The sequence below is a fragment of the Pristiophorus japonicus genome, unplaced genomic scaffold (genome assembly GCF_044704955.1).
Source record: "Pristiophorus japonicus isolate sPriJap1 unplaced genomic scaffold, sPriJap1.hap1 HAP1_SCAFFOLD_368, whole genome shotgun sequence".
Taxonomy (NCBI): domain Eukaryota; kingdom Metazoa; phylum Chordata; class Chondrichthyes; family Pristiophoridae; genus Pristiophorus; species Pristiophorus japonicus.
The window spans coordinates 104180-126510 of NW_027253521.1; positions in this window are offsets into that span (position 1 = coordinate 104180).

Consider the following 22331-nt stretch of genomic DNA (forward strand, 5'->3'; position numbering starts at 1 on the left):
AGTTTTCGGTGCCCGGTCTGTGCCAAATTGTGTAGTCATAGGCAGCTAACGTGAGTGCCCACCTCTGTATGCGGGCTGATGCGTTTGCATTTATGGCCTTGTTGTCGGCCAAAAGGGACGTTAGGGGTTTGTGATCTGTCTCCAGCTCAAATTTCCTGCCAAACAGGTACTGGTGCATTTTCTTTACCGCATATACACATGCGAGCGCCTCCTTTTCTACCATCCCGTAGCCCCTTTCTGCCTGGGACAGACTCCTGGAGGCATAAGCTACCGGCTGTAACTGACCCTTGGCATTGACATGCTGCAACACACACCCGACACCATAGGACGACGCATCGCACGTTAACACAAGTTTCTTACATGGGTCATATAGCGTTAACAGATTGTTGGAACATAACAAATTGCGTGTTCTATTAAAAGCCCTTTCCTGGCTGTCCCCCCAGACCCATTCGCGACCTTTGCATAGGAGCACGTGTAGCGGCTCTAGCAGCGGTCTCAATTTGGGAAGAAAGTTACCAAAATAGTTCAGGAGCCCCAGGAACGAACGCAGCTCCGTCGTGTTACGGGGTCTGGGTGCTCTCTGGATCACTTCCGTCTTGGATGCAGTAGGGCTGATCCCGTCTGCTGCTACCCTCATCCCCAGGAATTCTACCTCTGGAGCTAGGAAGACGCACTTCGCCTTTTGCAGTCGCAGACCTACCCGGTCCAGTCTGCGTAGCATCTCCTCCAGGTTGTGGAGGTGTTCTTCAGTATCGTAACCCGTAATGAGGATGTCGTCCTGAAAAACCACCGTCCCTGGAATCGACTTGAGGAGGCTTTCCATATTTCGTTGGAAGATCGCGGCGGCCGAGCGAATCCCGAACGGACATCTGTTGTACTCAAACAACCCCTTGTGTGTCGTGATGGTGGTCAGCTTCTTCGACTCACTCGCCAGCTCCTGGGTCATGTAAGCTGAGGTCAGGTCCAATTTTGAAAAAAGTTTGCCACCGGATAGCGTCGCAAAGAGGTCCTCCGCTCTCGGTAGCGGGTACTGGTCTTGGAGTGACACCCGATTGATGGTGGCCTTGTAATCGGCACATATCCTGACCGACTCATCCGCCTTCAGCACCGGCACAATCGGGCTCGCCCAGTCACTGAATTTGACTGGCGAGATGATGCCTTCCCTCAACAGGCGGTCTAATTCGCCTTCTATCTTTTCCCGCATCACGTACGGCACCGCTCTGGCCTTGTGGTGTACTGGTCTGGCGTCCGGGTTTATGTGAATCATTACCTTGGCCCCCATGAAAGTGCCAATGCTGGATTGAAATAATGAGTCAAATTTGTCCAGGACCTGTGAGCATGATACTCGCTCCACAGAGGAAATTGCATTGACATCGCCCCATTTCCAGTTCATGACAGCAAGCCAACTCCTCCCCAGTAGTGCGGGACCGTCCCCTGGGACAATCCAGAGTGGCAACCTGTTCTCCGAATCTTTGTGGGTCACGACTACCGTGGCACTGCCTAGCACCGGAATGATCTGCTTTGTATAAGTCCGTAGCTGTGCGTTAATCCGTGATAATTTTGGCCTCCTGGCCTTGGATGCCCACAACTTTTTGAACTGTTTGATACCCATCAGGGACTGGCTGGCACCCGTGTCTAATTCCATTGATACTGGGATGCCATTGAGGAGCACTTTCATCATTATCGGTGGTGTCCTGGTGTATAAACTGTATACGTGCTCCACATGAACTCGCTGAACTTCAGCTTCCAGCGATTTCCCCTAGTGTCCATTTCTGCAATTTCTGCAGGTATTTTGCTCATCTCTGCAAACTCCGGTTGAATGTATGCCTCCACGCCTCCAGCATGAGTTGTGGTTTGAAACAAAAGGTCCCTTGCCAGTCGATCGTCCCTGACTGCCCCTGTTATTGTCTTTGAGTGCACCATTAACAGGTGTTGATGGCCCCATTACTGGCCGCATTGTCCCTTGCAATGGCGTGAATCACTGTTCAGCTTGCCATTGTCTCTGTCGAGCTCCCCCTCTGGGTTCGATTACATGTTGGGGCATGCCTGACTGCTCTTGTCTGCCTGGAGAACTGTGTGCTACTTTAACAATGTTGAATCTCTGTCCCAACCATTCCTTAACACAGTACCTCTCGTCTGTTCTGCTAGTGGCCATGCTCGCGTGGTTTAAATCCCAGTTTCTTGTCGCCATTGATACGTCCTGACTACACAGTATAAATGCACATGAGGCCCATGCTTGAGAGGTCAGTCTGTGACCTGTCCTTTATTCCTTAGCACTCAAGTGATGAAGGTGGGTGGAGCTTCCCCTTTTATACCTGAAGGTCCAGGTTAGGAGTGTCTCCCACCTAGTGGTCAGTGTTCTCACAGTGTACAACTTAGGTCAGTTTATACATGGGTTGCAATGCTGGTTGAATACATGACAGTTTTTTTGAACAGTACGTTATGGAACCAACCAGAGAGCAGGCTATCCTGGATCTGGTACTGTGTAATGAGACAAGATTAATAAATGATCTCATAGTAAAGGATTCTGTACAAAAGAGTGATCATAGCATTGTTGTATTTCAAATTCAGTTGGAGGGTGAGAAAGTTGGATCTCAAACCAGTGTCCTGATCTTAAATAAAGGTGATTATAAAGAAATGAGGGCAGAATTGGCTAAAGTGGAGTGGGAAAATAGATTAAAGTACAAGACAGTTGATAAGCAGTGGCAGACCTTTAAGGAGATATTTCATAACTTTCAAAAAATATATATTGCAGTGAGAAGGAAAGACTTTAAAAGAAGGGAATACCATCCGTGGCTAACTAAGGAAGTAAAGGATGGTCTCAAATTGAAAACAATGGTATACAAAGTGGCCAAGATTAGTGGAAGGACAGAGAATTGGGAAATTTTTAAAAACCAGTAAAAGATGACTAAAACAAAAAGAGGGAAGATAGATTATGAGAGTAAACTAGCAAGAAATATAAAAATAGATAACAAGAGCTTCTACAGATCTATAAAAAGGAAGAGAGTAGCTCAAGTAAATTTTGGTCCCTTTGAGGATGAGATTGGGGAATTAATAATAGGGAACAGGGAAATGGCAGACTTTAAACAAATATTTTGTAACGGTCTTCATGGTAGAAGACACTAAACACATCCCAATAATGAATAATCAAGTGGGTATAGGAAGGGAGGAACTTAAAACAATCACTATCACTAAAGAAAAAGTGCTCAGTAAAATAATGGGACTGAAGACGGACAAGTCCCCTGGACCTGATGGCTTGCATCCCAGGGTCTTAAAAGACGTGGCTGCAAAGATAGTGGATGCATTGGTTATAATCTACCAAAGCTCCCTGGATTCTGGAGGTGTCCCAGTGGATTGTAAAACTGCAAATGTAATACCCCAATTTAAAAAAGGAGGCAGTCAGAAAGCAGGAAACTATAGACCAGTTAGCCTAACATCTATTGCTGGAAAAATGCTGGAGTCCATTATTAAGGAAGCAGTAACAGGACATTTGGAAAAGCATAATACATTCAAGCAGAGTCAACATGGTTTTATGAAAGGGAAATCATGTCTGACAAATTTGCTGGAGTTCTTTGAGGATGTAATGAGCAGGGTAGATAAAGGGGAACCAGTGGATGTGGTATATTTGGATTTCCAGAAGGCATTCAATAAGGTCCACATAAAAGGTTACTGCACACAATAAAAGCTCACCAGGTTGGGGTAATATATTAGCATGGATAGCGGACTGGCTAACTAACAGAAAACAGAGAGTCGGGATAAATGGGTAATTTTCCAGTTGACAAACAGTAACTAGTGGGGTGCCACAGGGATCGGTGCTGGGGCCTCAACTATTTACAATCTATATTAATGACTTAGGTGAAGGGACCGAGTGTAATGTAGCCAAGTTTGCTGATGATACAAAAATGGTTGGGAAAGCAAGTTGCGAGGAGGGCAAAGAATCTGCAAAGGGATATAGACAGGTTGAGTAAGTGGGCAAACATTTGGCAGATGGAATATAATGTGGGAAAGAGTGAGGAAACTTTGGCAGGAAAAATATAAAAGCAAATTATTATTTAAATGGTGAGAGATTACAACATGCTGCAGTACAGAGGGAGCTGAGGGTCCTTGTGCATGAAACAGAAAAAAGTTAGTATGCAGGTACAGCAAGTAGTATAGTATTAGGCAGTCCCTCGTTTAGAGGATGACTCGCTTCCACACCAAAAAGTGATGAGTTCATAGATGTTTTAATGAGGGACCTGACATTCCAGGTCCTGAACTACATATTGAAGAGTGGAAGACACCTGTCCGTGGATTCTTTTAACGTGGGTTGGCCATTGCACGGTACAGCAAGTAATCAAGATGGCAAATGGAATGTTGGCCTTTATTGCAAGGGGGGTGGAGTCTTCTCTCTCTCGCTCAGGCGGTGCCTCATATCGAGGATGACTTGCTTCCATACCAAAAAGGGATGAGAACCTGATATTCCATGTCACAAACATATATATTGAAGGGTGGAAGATGCCTGTGCGTGGATTTTTTTGGCCGTTGCACACCAGCCACCACACGGGCTTGACAGAGCTAGGTCTTGGTCCCGAACTCTCCTGGGCCCCAATCACGTCGCTCATGTGCTGCAACTGTACAGGGTATTGGTGAGACCACCCCTAGAGTACTGCATACAGTTTTGGTCTCCTTATTTAAGGAGGGATATACTTGTATTGGAGGCAGTTCAGAGAAAGCTCACTAGATTGATTCCTGAGATGAAGGGGTTGACATAAAGATGGAGAAGTCTCGCTTTTGCCCTTATCCAACAGGTATGAGGTTTATGCCTGCATAGATAAAATCGAAGTCTGCAAGGTGGATGAGCAAACTGACCATGGTATCATGGTACAGGAGGCCATTCAAGTGGGGGGAGTGAAATGTGGTAGTGGTAGGAGGCAGTATAATCAGGAGGCTAGATACTGTTCTCTGCAGCCGTAACTGGGAGATCCAAAGGTTGTTTTGCCTGCCACTGGTGCCAGAGTTAAGGATATCTCTTTGCGGCTGGAGAAGAACTTGGAGTGGGTGGTGGAGGATTCAGTTGTCGGGTCATGACAGAGGTAGAACTAGAAATGAGATTCTGCTGAGACTGTTTGAGGAGCTAGGGTCAAAATTAAAACGCAGAATTTCACAGTTAATAATCTCTGGATTGTCAACTGAGCCACGTGCAAATTGGCATAAGGACAAACATTAAGAACCTAAGAATTAGGTGCAGGAGTAGACCATTCGGCCCCTCGAGCCTGCTCCACCATTCAAGAAGATCATGGCTGATCTTCAACCTCAACCTCACCTTCTCGCACTATGCCCATATCCCTTGATTCCCTGAATATCTAAAAATCTATCGATCTCTGTCGTGAATATACTCAACAACTGAGCCTCCACAGCCCTCTGGGGTAGAGAATTCCAAAGATTCTCCGCCCTCGGAGTGGAGAAGATTCTCCTCATCTCAGTCCTAAATGGCCGACCCCTTATTCTGAGACTGTGACCCTTGTTCTAGACATCTCAGCCAGAGGAAACCCTGTAGAATTTTGAATGTTTCAATGAGATCACCTTTCATTCTTCTAAACTCTAGAGAATATAGGCTTGGTCTACTCAATCTCTCCTCAGAGGACAATCCCCCCATCCCAGGAATCAGTCTGGTGAAACTTCGTTGCACTCCCTCTATGACAAGTATATTGTTCCTTAGTTAAGGAGACCAAAACTGTACACAATACTTCAGATGCGGTCTCACCAAGGCCCTATATAATTGCAGTAAGATGTCTTTACTCTTATACTCAAATCCTCTTGTAATAAAGGCCAACTTACCATTTGCTTTCTTAATTGCTTGCTGTACCTGCATGTTAACTTTCAGCGAGTTGTGTACAAGGACACCCAGGTCTTTCTGAACACCAACATTTCCCAATCTCTCACCATTTAAAAATACTCTGCTTTTCTATTTTTCCTACCAAAGTGGATATTTCTCCACATTATATTCCATTTGCCATGTTCTTGCCCATTCATTTAGCCTGTCTATATCCCCTTGAATCCTCTTTGCATAATCCTCACAACTTATTCCCACCTAGCTTTGTATCATCAGCAAACTTGGATATATTACATTTGGCCTCCTCATCCAAATCATTGATATATATTTTTTTTGAGGATGTTTCCAGTAGAATGGACAAGGGAGAACCAGTTGATGTGGTGCATTTGGACTTTCAGAAAGCTTTCGACAAGGTCCCACACAAGAGATTAATGTGCAAAGTTAAAGCACATGGGATTGGGGGTAGTGTGCTGACGTGGATTGAGAACTGGTTGGCAGACAGGAAGCCAAGAGTAGGAATAAATGGGTACTTTTCAGAATGGCAGGCAGTGACGAGTGGGGTACCGCAAGGTTCTGTGCTGGGGCCCCAGCTGTTTACATTGTACATTAATGATTTAGACGAGGGGATTAAATGTAGTATCTCCAAATTTGCGGATGACACTAAGTTGGGTGGCAGTGTGAGCTGCGCGGAGGATGCTATGAAGCTGCAGAGTGACTTGGATAGATTAGGTGAGTGGGCAAATGCATGGCAGATAAAGTATAATGTGGATAAATGTGAGGTTATCCACTTTGGTGGTAAAAACAGAGAGACAGACTATTATCTGAATGGTGACAGATTAGGAAAAGGGGAGGTGCAACGAGACCTGGGTGTCATGGTACATCAGTCATTGAAGGTTGGCATGCAGGTACAGCAGGCGGTTAAGAAAGCAAATGGCATGTTGGCCTTCATAGCGAGGGGATTTGAGTACAGGGGCAGGGAGGTGTTACTACAGTTGTACAGGGCCTTGGTGAGGCCACACCTGGAGTATTGTGTACAGTTTTGGTCTCCTAACTTGAGGAAGGACATTCTTGCTATTGAGAGAGTGCAGCAAAGGTGCACCAGACTGATTCCCGGGATGGCGGGACTGACATATCAAGAAAGACTGGATCAACTGCGCTTGTATTCACTGGAGTTCAGAAGAATGAGAGGGGATCTCATAGAAACATTTAAAATTCTGACGGGTTTAGACAGGTTAGATGCAGGAAGAATGTTCCCAATGTTGGGGAAGTCCAGAACCAGGGGTCACAGTCTAAGGATAAGGGGTAAGCCATTTAGGACCGAGATGAGGAGAAACTTCTTCACCCAGAGAGTGGTGAACCTGTGGAATTCTCTACCACAGAAAGTTGTTGAGGCCAATTCACTAAATATATTCAAAAAGGAGTTAGATGGAGTCCTTACTACTCGGGGGATCAAGGGGTATGGCGAGAAAGCAGGAATGGGGTACTGAAGTGCATGTTCAGCCATGAACTCATTGAATGGCAGTGCAGGCTCGAAAGGCCGAATGGCCTACTCCTGCACCTATTTTCTATGTTTCTATGAATAGCTGAGGCCCCAAGCACTGATCCTTGTGGTACCTACGAGTTACAGCCTGTCAACCCGAAAATGACCCTTATTCCTACTCTCTGTTTTCTGTCCGTTAACCAATCTTCAATCCACGCTAGTATATTACCCCAATCCCATGAGCCCGAATTTTGGTTCATAAACTCTTGCTTAGCACCTTATCGAATGCCTTCTTAAAATCTAAATACACCACATCCACTGGTTCCCCTTATCTATTCTACTTGTTACAACCACAAAAAACGAACAGATTTGTCAAACATGATTTCCCTTTCATAAATCCGTGTTGACTCTTCCCAATCCTATTATTATTTTCTAAGTGCTCTGCTACCATGTTAATAATAGATTCTAGCATTATCCCTATGTCAGGCAATTGGTCTGTAGTTCTCCATTTTCTCTCTCCCTCGGGGTTACATTAGCTACCTTCCAATCTACGGGAACCATTCTAGAATCTATGGAATTTTGGAAGATGACAACCAATGCATCCACTTTCGCTATCGCCACCTCTTTCAAAACCCCAGGATGTAGGCCATCAGATCCAGAGGATTTATTGGCTTTCAGTCCCATTAATTTCTCCAGTACTCTTTATTTTTTACCAATTCCAATTTCTTTCAGCTCCTCATTCTCACGAGACTCCTGATACTCCATTATTTCTGAGAGGTTTTTCGTGTCTTCTTCTGTGAAGACAGACACAAAGTAGTTGTTTAATTTCTCTGCTATTTCCTTATTCCCCAGTATAACGTCTCCTGTCTCAAACTGTAGGGGACTCAAATTTATTTGCGCTAATCTTTTCCTTTTTGCATACCTAATAGAAGCTTTTACAGCCAGGTCCAGGGGATTTATCGGCTTTCAGTCCCATTCATTTCTCCAGTACTATTTTTTTTATTAATACTAATTTCTTTCAGTTTCTCATTCTCACTAAACCCTTGGTTCTCCACTATTTCCAGGAGGTTTTTTGTGTCGTCTTCCATGAAACAGATCGGAATGTTAAATGCATGGCTGAAAGAGTGGTGTAGGAGGCAGGGTTTTGCTTCATAGGGCACTGGAACCAGTACTGGGGTAAGAGGGAGATGTTCCATTGGGACATGCTCCACTCAAGCCAAGCTTGGACCAGTATCCTGGTGAATTGAATAACCATGATGGTAGATAGGGCTTTAAACTAGTGGGGAGAGGAAGATTCAGGAAAGGGTAAATTCCAAAGCAGTAAGGAAAATGTCACAGCTGTAGAGCAGAGCGAGTCAGGCTGGACAGAGATCTTTATAAAGGCCAAGATGACATCAGAGAAAAATAGAAACAAGTTAAAGCTAAAGGCACTATATCTGAATGCACAAAGCATTTGCAAAAAAATTGATTTAATAACACAGATAAAAACTAACGGGTTTGATCTAATAGCATTATGGCGACATGGTTGCAGTGTGACCAAGGTGGGGAACTAAATATTGTAGGATAGTGGACTTTAAGCAGAGATAGGCAAAATGGAAAAGGAGGGGAAGGTAGCTCTAATAATAAAGGATGAGATAAAGACAGTAGAGAGAAGGGATCTTAGCTTGGAAAATCAAGATGTAGAATCACTTTTGGTGGAGCTTAGAATCAAGGGTAGAAAACAACAATAGTTGTAGTGTTGGGCATAGTATAAATCTGGAAATTAGAGGTGCATGTATCAAGGATAATACAGTAATCATCGGGGACTTTAATCTTCATATAGACTAGGCCAACCAAATTTGCAGTAATAGTGTGGAGGACACTAGGAGATAAGCAATGGCAAACATTTAAAGAATTAATTCATAATTCGCAATGAATAGACATGCCCCTAAGGAATAAAAAGCCCATGGCATTAGTGATCCAACTGAGGCTGAAGACAGTATTAAATGAAAGGAAGAGGCTAAAATTGTTGTCAAAAAGAGTAGTAAGCCTGAGGATTCTAGAATTAAGCAAAGGATGACCAAAAAATTGATAAAGAAAAAAGAAATAGGAGAAATTATAAGGCGGTGGGGGGAGGGGGGGGGGGGGATAAGGAAATGGGAGAGACACAAAATGAATACTTTGACCGGAATCTTTACCTTGAAGTCGGGCAGGTTAAGTGCTGGCTGCGTAGCGGATTGACATCATGAAGATTTGAACACCGCATTCTATGCTGCGCTTTTAATGGCGTATTTCCTGGCCCAATTAAATGGAGCGAGTCTGATAATATTACCAATGACTCGTTTTCAGCATGGATATTTAAAGCAACCTTGCACACATCTTATTTGAAAATTGCTGTAGGAGTTGTCATGTTTGTAACCTCACATAACTGTAACCTTTATGTAACAACACTGTACACTGTATACACCTGAGAAATGCACATCTTGACCACAGGGGGTGAACTTGTGGGAGACACTCCTCACCTGGTCATCCAGGTAGAAAAAGGGAGGTCCCACGCAGAGTCATCACTTCTTGGTCCTGTGAATAAAGGTACAGGTCACAGAGTGACCTTGTCTCCAGTATGTGCCTCGTGTTGATTTGCTGTAGTGTGTAAGGACACAACATTTGGCGACGAGAAACGGGAATCAACGACTCAAGAGAATGGCCACCGGTAGCACGGAGGAACGGTACTGTGTTGGTGAGGACTGGGACGATTTCATTGAGAGGCTCCAGCAGAGCTTTGTCATGAAGGACTGGCTGGGAGCAGCAGCGACTGACAAGCGAAGGGCGCATCTACTGACCAGCTGTGGACCTAAGACTTATGTGCTGATGAAAGACCTGCTCGCACCCAAGAAGCCAGCAGACAAGATCTTCGAGGAGCTCAGCAAACCGGCAGGTAGTATACACATGGCCCGACACCGATTCTATACGCACCGACGTCGGGAAGGGCAGAGCATACCGGACTTCGTTGCGGACCTTCGGCGCTTGGCCAGCCTCTAAGTTCACAGACGCTTGCAAGGGGGAGATGTTGGGATTTTTAGGAAGCTAATTGGGACCAAGGATTTGACCTTGGAAGCAGCGGCGTTGATGGCTCAAACCTTCATGGCGGGGGAGGAGGAAACCAAGATAATATACACGCGCAACTCTGCTCCCAACATGGCGATGGAGCAGGGAGTTAACATTGTAAATGCGACTCAGAACCCCGCAGGCAGGCAAGGGCAATTCGACACCAACCAGTCAGTAACAGACTCTAGGGTGGGCCCGCAACAGAGACAATGGCAGGTTGAACGGACATTTACACCATCACAAAGGACAATACGTCCCGGGATGGGACCATTGATACCCACAAACAGAGTGCTCAAGAGTAATCAAAGAGACAATCAGAGAGGAATGACTGGTAACAGCCCTTTTGTTCACAACAATCTCAGCTCATGCTGGAGGTGTGGGGGCAAACATGCTGCGAAGGCCTGCCGGTTTCAACAATTCATCTGCAGAAATTGTAACTTGAGTGGACATTTAGCCAGGATGTGCAGGAAGCCGGCAGCGAGGCTGGTTTACGAAGTGGATGAACCACAAGAGGGGTCTGCAAGGCAGGGGTATGCCTGGGACAAAGCAATGGACACTGAAGTTCAGCGGGTCCAGGTGGCAAACATCCATAGCTAATACACAAAAACGTCACCTATGATGATGAGAGTACTGTTAAACGGCATCGCGGTACGCATGGAGCTGGACACAGGAGTCAGCCAGTCACTTATGAGTGTCCAACAATTCGAGAAACTGTGGCCACTCAGAGCTAGCAGACCCAAACTAGAATGCATTGACACGCAATTACGGACGTACACCAAAGAGATCATCCCAGTGCTAGGCAGCGCAATGTTGGTGGCCACACATAATGGATCTCAGAACCGGCTACCACTCTGGATTGTCCCAGGAAATGGTCCCGGGGTTTTCATGGAGGAGCTGGCTAGCCGAGATGAACTGGAAATGGGGGGGGATGTGCACGCCATTTCATCTGTGGAGTGAAGTTCATGCTCACAGGTCCTACTAAAGTTCGAGTCATTATTTCAACCTGGCATCGGGACTTTCAAAGGCACCAAAGTAAGGATACGCATCACCCCGGACGCCACACCAGTGCACCACAAAGCCAGAGCTGTGCCATATGTGATGCGGGAGAAAATTGAGAGCGAGTTGGACAGGTTGCTAAGAGAGGGCATAATTTTGCCCATTGAATTCAGCGACTGGGCAAGCCCCATCGTCCCGGTTCTAAAAACGGATGGCTCAGTCAGGATCTGTGGCGACTACAAGGCCACCATCAACCGAGTATCTTCAGGACCAATACCCGCTTCCGAGAGCAGAGGATCTTTTTGCCACGCTGGCAGGCGGCAAGCTGTTCACCAAGTTGGACCTCACTTCGGCCTACATGACCCAGGAACTGGCCAAAGAATCCAAGCAACTGACTACCATCACCACGCACAAGGGGCTGTTTGTCTACAACAGGTGTCCGTTTGGCATTCGTTCAGCAGCCACTATCTTTCAGAGGAACATGGAAAGCCTGCTAAAATCCATCCCCAGAACAATTGTACTTCAGGACGACATCCTTATCACGGGTCGAGACACCGAGGAACACCTCCACAACCTGGAGGAGGTGCTACGCCGACTGGACCGGATAGGCCTGCGACTAAAGAAGTCCAAGTGTGTGTTTTTGGCCCCAGAGGTTGAGTTTTTGGGCAGGAGGGTTGCCGCAGACGGGATCCGGCCCCCGAATCCAAAACGGAGGCGATCTGTCACGCACCCAGGCCCGGCAACACATCGGAGTTGCGTTCATTTCTGGGACTATTGAACTATTTCGGGAACTTTCTACCAAACTTAAATACATTGTTGGAGCCACTACACGTGCTCCTGCGTAAGGGTTGCGATTGGTTTTGGGGGAACTGTCAGGAACGGGCTTTCAATTGGGCGTGGAACCTGCTTTGTTCTAATAAGTTATTGACCCTGTACGACCCCTGTAAGAAATTGGTTTTGACATGCGATGCATCATCCTATGGGGTTGGGTGTGTGTTGCAGCAGAGTAATAATGAGGGCCAACTCCAACTTGTGGCTTATGCCTCCAGGTCGCTCTCCCAAGCAGAAAGGGGGTATGGGATGGTTGAAAAGGAAGCACTCGCATGTGTCTATGGGGTGAAAAAGATTCACCAGTACCTTTTTGGCAGAAGGTTCAAGTTAGAAACGGACCACAAGCCATTAACATCCCTGTTGTCCGACAACAAAGCTGTCAATGCCAATGCGTCAGCTCGCATACAGCGATGGACTCTCACGCTGGCTGCGTATGACTATACCATACGGCACCGGCCAGGCACCGAAAATTGCGCTGACGCGCTCAGCAGGCTTCCACTGGCCACCACTGAGGGGGCAGCGGAGCAAAGCGCGAGATGGTCATGGCTGTCGATGCCTTTGACAGCGCAGGCTCCCTCATCACAGCCCACCAGACCAAAACTGGACAGACAGAGATCCCCTCCTATCTCTGATTAAGAAATGTGTCCTGACTGGGGATTGGGCGCCCGCATACGGAGCATGCCCTGAAGAGGTCAGACCATTTCACAGGCGGATGGATGCACTCTCCATCCAAGCCGACTGCCTACTATGGGGCAGCCGGGTAGTCATGCCCCAGAGGGGTAGGGAAGCATTCAGCAGGGAACTCCACAGTGAGCACCCAGGCATCGTGCTTATGAAGGCCATTGCCAGGTCACATGTATGGTGGCCGGGAATTGATGCAGTCCTAGAACACTGTGTTCGCAGGTGCACGATGTGTGCCCAGCTGGGCAATGTCCCCAGGGAGGCCCCACTCAGCCCGTGGCCCTGGCCCACCAAGCCATGGTCACGTAATCACGTAGACTACGTGGGCCCGTTCATGGGAAAAATGTTCCTCATTGTTGTTGATGCGTAGTCGAAATGGATCGAGTGCATCATATTGAATTCGTGCACGACATCCACCACAGTGGAGAGTCTGCGTGCGGTTTTTGCGGCCTACGGCTTGCCGGACATCCTAGTTAGCGACAACGGCCCGTGTTTCACTAGCTATGAATTCCGGGAGTTCATGTCGGGTAATGGCATCAAACATGTCAGGACAGCGCCGTTCAAGCCGACTTCCAATGGCCAGGCGGCACCTGTGGTCCAAATCATAAAGCAAGCCATGCTCCGGATTCAAGGACCCTCCCTTCAATACCGTCTATCGCGCCTCCTGCTGGCCGACAGGTCCCGATCGCACTCGCTCGCGAGTCCCGCCAGCAAAACTACTCATGAAACGTACACTAAAAATTCGGCTGTCCCTCATTCATCCAGTCTTGTCAGACATTGGTGAGGGCAAGCGCCAGCCCCAAAATAAGTGCCACGACCGTAACTCAAAGGGGAGATGGATAGAAATCGATGACCCTGTATTTGTTCTTAATCACGCTGTGGGGCCCAAGTGGCTCGAGGGTACTGTAATTGGTAAAGAGGGGAATAGGGTCATAGTGGTCAGACTCAACAATAGGCAGATATGCCGCAAGCATCTGGACCAAGTTAAAAAAAAAGATTCAGCATGGACACTGAGGAACCTGAGGAAAATCATGAGATGCTGCTCACACCACTGCCAGTGAACAAGCAACAAGAACCGTCAGCAGCATGCACAGTCCCTGCGGTCAGGCCGGACGAGCCGGAATCACCACAGGTGACAAAGACGCATGCCAAGGCTCAACAACCAGAGCCCCAACTGCGGCGCTCCACGAGAGAGCGTCGACCGCCTGAAAGACTCAATCTTTGACCCAAAGACGTTGGGGGGAGGTGATGTCATGTTTGTAACCTCACATAACTGTAACCTTTATGTAACAACACTGTACACTGTATACACCTGAGAAATGCACACCTTGACCACAGGGGGTGAACTTGCGGGAGACATTCCTCACCTAGTCATCCGGATATATAAAGGGAGGTCCCACGCAGGGTCATCACTTCTTGATCCTGTAAATAAAGGTACAGGTCACAGAGTGACCTTGTCTCCAGTATGATCCTCGTGTTGATTTGCTGTAGTGTGTAAGGACACAACAGGAGTGTTAAAGATGATTTCCAGAACTCAAAATTGTTGAATAATGCTGACAATTCTGTGGGTCATGGAGACACGTGGGCGTGGAAGCCCTGCGGTTCTGCAACCACTGGCTTCCGGCCTTTGCGTCTGTCCTTTCGGTGGAAGATGCAAATAACATTTCAGAAATATTGGTGAACCAAGGGTCTAGCGACAATGAAGAACTTAAAGAAATTAGTGTTAGTAAAGAAATGGTGCTGGAAAAATTAATAGGACTAAAAGCAGACAATCCTCTGGACCTGATGGTCTACATCACAGGATTTTAAAAGACGTTGCCGCAGAGATAGTGGATGCATTGGTTTTGATCTTCCAGAATTCCCTAGATTCTACAACGGTCCCCGTGGAATGGGAGGTAGCAAATGTAACCCCACTATTCAAGAAAGGAGGGAAATAGGGAAAACAGGGAACTATAGGCCAGTTAGCCTGACATCAGAAGTAGGGAAAATGTTAGAATCTATTATTATTAGGGATGTGGTAACAATGCATGTAGAAAATTATAACATGATTGGGCAGAGTCAACATGGATTTATGAAAGGGAAATCATATTTGACAAGTCAGTTAGAGATTTTTGCGGTTATAACCAGCAGGATGGATAAAGGGGGTGTAATATATTTGGATTTTCAAAAATCATTTAATAAGGTGCCAAACAAGAGCTTATTACACAAAATCAGGGCTCATGGAGTTGGGGTAATATATTAGCATTGATTGAGGATTGGTTAACAGACAGAAAACAGGGAGTAAGAATAAACAGGTCATTTTTTGGGTAGGCAGGCAGTAACTAGCAGGGTACTGCAAGGATCAGTGCTCAGGCCTCAGCTATTTGCATTTTATATCAATGACTTAGATGAGGAGACCGAGTATAATGTATCCAAGTTTGCTAATGTTACAAAATTAGGTGGGAAAGTAAGCTGTGAGGATGACACAAAGAGCCTGCAAATAGGTTAAGTGAGTGGGCAAGAAAATGGCAGATGGAAGATAAATGTGGAGACGTGTGAAGTTATCCTCCTTGGTAGAAAAAATAGTAAAGCAGAATATATATATTTTTTTAAAATGGTGAGAGACTGGAAAATGTTGGTATTCAGAGGGACCTGGGTGTCCTTCTACATGAATCACAGAAAGTTAACTTGCAGGTACAGCAAGCAATTAGGAAGGCAAATGGTATGTTAGCCTTTATTACAAAGAGGTTGAAGTCTTACTACAATTGTATAGGCCCTTGGTGAGACCACACCTGGACTGCTGTGTACAGTTTTGGTCTCCTTACGCAAGGAAGAGTAACTTGCCTTAGAGGGAGTGCAACAAAGGTTCATTGGACTTATTCCTGGAATGAGGGGATTGTCCTATGAGGAGAGATTGGTAGACTATGCCTATAATTCCAAGGGCTCGAAATTCATCGAGATGTAAGGTCCGCCCATTTCTCAGCAGTATTCCAGTGGTGCGTGGTTTAAAACCGCTGGAATACCACCGAGACCGAAGTCCGCTAGTTTCTTCAAATCTTTTCAGCGGTATGGGAGCGGTGTGCAACGGGTGGTATGCAGCATTATAGTCGATCAAGTTCGACTTTCTTCTCGATGGATGGTGCGGCACTGCACTGCGCACGCGCAAATTTTTTATTTTTGCCTTTTTATCTAAACAGATGCATTTTCCCCACAATTTCGGGGGTCAGGGGTCACCTGCGCACGCACAGAGAATTGGATTCGAAGGAAAGAGAATGAGAAGGAACAGCAAAGTATTCGAAGGTTGGTTGTTTATCAGAAATTCCATAGTCAAATAACACTATCAATAATACATATTTTATAAATTAAAAATAATATAAATATAATGGAAATGCTTAAAACGAAGTCTAAGCGCAGGAATATCGAGAAGAACGGGAGGTTGAGGGCGCCCGCCTTCGACAAAACGGAGCTACCTGCCCTGCTGGCAAACATCACAGAGAGATACTCTGACTTAACCAAGGGTTGGCATGGAAAGCCCCCCCAAAGCTGTACAACAAAATATGTGACGAGATCAGAGAGGCTGTCTCCTCCACAAGTACTGGAGAAAGGTGTCGTAAGAGGTAGAACGACCTGGTGAGGGTAGCAAGAGTAAGTAATGATTTTATTTATGCACCCCCCCATGTGCCATGTAAATGTAGGTTCAGTGTCACACGGATGTTATTCATCCCAAGGTTACGACGATGTTATTTATCCTTTCAGACAATGACAAGAGTATCAACCCAGTGTTTTAATGTGTGCGTGTGAACCTGTGTGTGCAATGTTAAATGGATTGAAGATTTTTACTTTCATTTACTTTACTTTCTGCAGAAGACGACATCTGCAATAGCAACTGTGCCACCACCAGCGTTGGAGCTGACCCACCCACACAGGATGGTCAGTTCAAAACAATCCCCGGTCTGTGTTGCGGTTGTGTAATATCATGTAATGTAACTGTAATGTTGGCCTCATGTAATGCAATGTAAGTTTATTGCACTGTAATGTTGGGCTCATGTGAAATATTGCAACATTGGGGGGGGGGGGGATATAACGCAATATACAGGTTGAACCTCCCTTATCCAGAACCCCTAGAGACCTAGCCTGTTCTGGGTAAGGGATTTTTCTGGACGAGGGGTGGTCACGTTATATTGGATAGTACAGGTACTGAGCAAGGGAATATTGGGGCTGGCTGGCTTGGGACTGGGAGTGCGGCAGAGCGATCATGGGAGGGGGAGTGATGGATCGCGGGGTCAAGCCAGCGATTGCGGGAGTCTGCAGCGAGGAAGGACTTCAATTTGTTTATGTTGGAGTTCTGTGCATGTGCCACCTGGTGGCCCGGAATGGTTCTGGATGAGGGGTGATATTGGATAAGGGAGTTCTGATAAGGGAGGTTCAACCTGTATATATGTATTGTCTGTCTGATATATGTAATGCAGCAATGCAGCAGTGGTGGACATTTAAGAAAGACTGCGTTACGTGACTGTTGTCATGCACTCATGTAACCCTGCCCTCCTCCCCTGATGCCAAGCACTTTGTACTTCCAGACTCGGAGGATTCAGACCGGACCTCCGCAGAGAAACCCGACGACAGAACCACTGCCTCCACCTCTGGCGCCACCCAGCCCTCTTCCGACTTCACCCATGCCAGAGATGAGGAAGTGGAAGAGCAGCTGATCCTGGAGCTAGTGGAGGTGGGGGTGGACACGGAGGAGGAGATAACAGTTACATCTGGGCGAGCTGGAACATCCTCCACCATCGACTCTATATTCAGGGGATTCCCCCATGCCTCCTCAGATTCTGCGGAACCAAGCGGTACGCAGCAAGGCACCTCCAACATTGCAGCGCCATTGCTGCAACGACGGAGGTTGGTGCAGCAAAGGTCCATTGCTGCAAGACAGATAGGCGCTTACCAGGATATGGTGTGTCTGTCATAGGCCAGCGTCGACATAAATGGAAAGCTGCTCAAGGCCATGGCTATGATAGCCGGAAACATTGCAGCGTTATCAGAACGACAGTTAGAGGATATGTCGCGTCTGATCACCGCGAAGGAGTGAACCGCCAATGCTATGCAGCAGTCGACGGGTTCGGGATATGGCGCGGAATCCCCTCGTGCCATAGTAGTCGGGTCGACAGTCCCGAAGCCTTGCCTTCCGGATCACAAGCTTCTCCTGAGGCCCCATTCATTGCGCCTGCAATGTCTCACCCCCCAACGACAGCAACAGCATTCGGGGTGCACTGCTGCACGACGGCTTGGTACCCCCACGGGGAGGTCTGGGTGGGAGTAAGAAGGGTGTGGTGTTTGCGGGGGCTGCTGTCATGGGTTCATCGCGAAGCTCCTCATCCTCCTCCTCCCCCTCATTTTCCTCCTCTTCCTCCTCAGTCTCCTGCACTCTCTCCTCAGGTGGTCCCGCTGTCCCCTGTGGCAATTCCTGTCCCCGCCTGATGGATAAATTATGCAACATGCAGCACACCACTGTGAACTGAGCAACTTGTTCAGAGTGGTATTGCAGCCTGCCTTCCAAGTGGTCCAAGCATCGAAAGCGCTGCTTCAGCACTCCAATTCTCTTTTCGATAATATTACATGTGGCTATATGGCTCTTATTATTTCATTGCTCGGCTTCTGTCGGAGGGTTCCACAATGGGTTCAAGAGCCAGGTAGTGAGGCCGTATCCTTTGTCCCCCAGCATCCAGCATTTACCTTGTGGCTCAGACTTCAACAGGTCAGACACAGTGCTCTCTCACGCAAGATGTGTGCATCATGGATGCTCAGTGGAAGGTTGGCATTCACTATCATTATGTGCTGCGTATGGTCGCAGACAAGCTGCACGTTGAGGGAGTGGAATCCCTTATGGTTTCGGTACATCTCCGCCTCCTGTAATGGTGCTCGCAGGGCAATATGGTTACAGTCAACAGCACCCTGCACGTTGGGGAAGCCGGCAATGCATGCAAATCCCAAAGCTCGGTCACTCTGTGCCTCCCTGGTCATTGGGAAGTTTATAAATTCCATCCGGGGTGCATACAGTGCTTCGGTTACCTGTCGAATGCAGCGATGAGTAGCATGCTGGGAAATGCAGCATATGTCCCCAGCTAATGCCTGAAAAGAGTCGCATGCATAAAAGGAAAGTGCCGCAATCACCTTCACCCTCAACAGAAATCGCAGTAATGTTGGTGGTACTGGACTGCAGGTCTGCCTTAATGAGCTGGCAAATCTCATTGATCACCTCTTTTTGGAAGCGCAGCCTTCGAACACACGGTCGATCGGTCAGGTCCAAGTATGAGCGCTTCTCCCTGAAAATCCTTTGGGGACAAGACCTCCTCCTCATCATTAGTCTGAGATCTCCTCCATTAGCCTGATAACTCTGCTCAATAAACCTTCTCCCATCTGGATCCTGCATTAAACAAGTAATACAAGCTGAGATAATACAGGCCCCATTCTTTTTACATCTCTAGAATCTCCTCAAATATCCAGAGATAAACTCAAATGATTTTTCAATTAAAAAATGCCTTCTATCTTAATAATGTACTCAGTACTAATATAAATAACTTTCCCACTGTAAAGTAACTGTTCACCTCTCAACACTGAGGTGCTGCTTTTGCTGACTGTTCCTGATTTCAAAATGGCGGCACCGAACCCCACTATTGCCCACTTAAAATCGAGTAAAACCATCTTCTCCAGGTGGTGGTATGTCATCAAACTTGCACTTTTTGGGTGGTATCTGGGCGGTTCTACATGACGGACAGTGTGCATACCGCTTGGCGGTATGTCAATGATGAATCTTCCGCCGAGCGGTATGTCGGCAGTAGGTACCTGTTTTTTGACGATACTTGTATTTTTCAGCACTCGGGCGGTAGTGGCCGATATGTCAATGAATTGTGGGCCTCTAAAGTTTAGGAACAGTGGTGGGCAAAATATGGCCTACTAGTTTATTTTATCTGGCTTGTTGGATGGGACAGAAATAGAACGCTAGTCGGAGCTCGAGCTGCACATTAGTCGGAGGTGAGTCATGGCTGCTCATCTTGATGACGCTTTTACCAGTACCCAGAGTACGATGGTGGGGTGGTTATCCTCACTGTCTTAGACACCGGAGTGGATACCAGAGCAGAAGAACTTCAACTAATGGCACACGATTGTAGTTCGGACCTTGCATACACGGCACACTAAAGAGAACACCTCGTGTCGGAGACCCCGCAAACTTGATCTGTTCTGCCAAACAGCCACAAAGATTTTCAGTACAACATATAATCGATCGATCAATCATTTCATTCATTTAGCAATGCAAGATTTTATTATTTTACACTACATTTTGTTTCTAAACGATAGTATCTGATTACTATCGGAATTTAGGTTTATAAATTATTGTGACGGTAGAAGTGAGAATGATGATCGACACTATGGGGCTGAAATTCATCACCTCACCACCCGCTGCCGCCACCATTCTTCCCGAAGATCCACCCAGTGCCACTTTGGAGATGGCCTGGAGCAGGCAGGAGGGGAGAGACACTAGGAATCGTCCGCTGATGTGGCGCAACTGACCACCCTGCCCGCCGAGCTCCCAGAGTCCTGCGGGCGGGAGTCGGTGGCAGAACGCGGTAAGTTTGAAGAACCTGGAAAAAAAGGTAAGTGAACATTCAAAAAAAAAAATTCAACAATGACTTATCTGGATGGGATCCCTTGAAGATCTTCGGATAGTTTTATTATATTTTATTGTTGATTTTTTTTAGGTCTTCGACCGTCCGTGAGCCCAACTCCATCTTTGGCGGCACTTGGGCAGCAAGCGCCTCTGCCGCCGAGAATGAGACCTCCCACCCGCTACTGCCCAGATTGGCGGCGTACGTCGTCCATTTGCCGCCTGCTGACCTTCAAGGGACCTCGGCGGATGAATATCCCGCCCAAAGTACCGTCCGGTACCTCGGCGACCATCGGTGGAGCGGGAGAGGCCTTGATGAAAATCAGCCCTTATGAGTGGGCCTGTTTCAAATTTATATTTTTAATACTTTGTTCTCACCAATGACAGTTAGTGGAGTTATTAATTTTTGCACATTGATTCATTCGTTTTAATATCCTATTTAATTAACACAGTGGAGGTATAACTAAATGGGCCCAAGTCTCTTGGACATTACATTCACTATTTTTAATTTTAATGATAGAGGTTGTTAACACTATTCATTTTATGTGCACGCAATGCTCCCTCTAATTTTCTTTCGTAAGAGGGCCCTTTAAATTTGTTACACGGTATCTCTTCCAGCGGCAAGAGCTAGTGAGCGGCACCTCGCGAATGGTGTACGACCGCACACCTTAGGGGGAACACTGGTACGCGGCCCTCACAACTCACCAAAACTTGTTAAGTGGCCATCCCTGGTTTAGAAGAATCTCATTGAAACATATAAAATCCTTAAAGGCCTTGACAGGGTAGATACTGGGAGAATATTTCCCCTGGCTGAGGAGTCTAGAACTAGGGGTCACAATCTCAGAATAAGGGGTTGGCCAATTAGGACAGAGATGAGGAGAGTTATATCTGTGGACTTGTATTTACTCTGTACAGCCACCAGAGGGCTCATTCCCCAGAGTCCCCAAGGGATCCCATAATCCCTTAAGAGCACAGGTATTTAAGGAGGCTTCACAGGTTGGAGAGACACTCTGGAGACCTGCAATAAAATACTAAGGTCACACTTTACTATGAGCTTACAGTGTTCAGTTTGACTCTTTCTCCATACACTACAACTGGTGATGAGATACAGATCGTGAACCCAAAGATGCAGAGAACAGTGGAGAAATTTTCGGCGGGAGATGATTGGGAAACTTTTGTGAAGCGACTCGACCAATACTTCGTGGCCAACGAGCTAGATGGGGAAGAGAGCGCTGCCAAACGTAGAGCGATCCTCCTCACCATCTGTGGGACACCAACGTATGGCCTCATAAAGAATCTGTTCACTCCAGCGAAACCCACGGATAAATTGTATGATGATTTGTGCACACTGGTCCGAGAGCATTTGAACCCGAAGGAATGCGTTCTGATGGCGAGGTACCGGTTCTACACCTACAAAAGATCTGAAGGCCAGGAAGTGGCGAATTATGTCGCTGAGCTAAGACGCCTTGCAGGACATTGCGAATTTGAAGGACATTTGGAGCACATGCTCAGAGACTTTTTCGTACTTTGCATTGGCCATGAAATCATACTTTGCAAACTTTTGACTGTAGCGACCCCAACCTTGAGTAAGGCCATAGCGATAACCCAGGCGTTCAGTGCCACCAGTGACAATACAAAGCAAATCTCTCAGCACACAAGTGCTGCTATAAGTACTGTGAACAAAGTGGTGTTGTTTTTGAATCGGAACGTACAGGGCAGGTCACACATGCCTGCAGCTACACATCCGCAGATGTCTGAGAGTCTACCATCAAGGCTGATGAATGAAAGGCCATTAACACCTTGTTGGC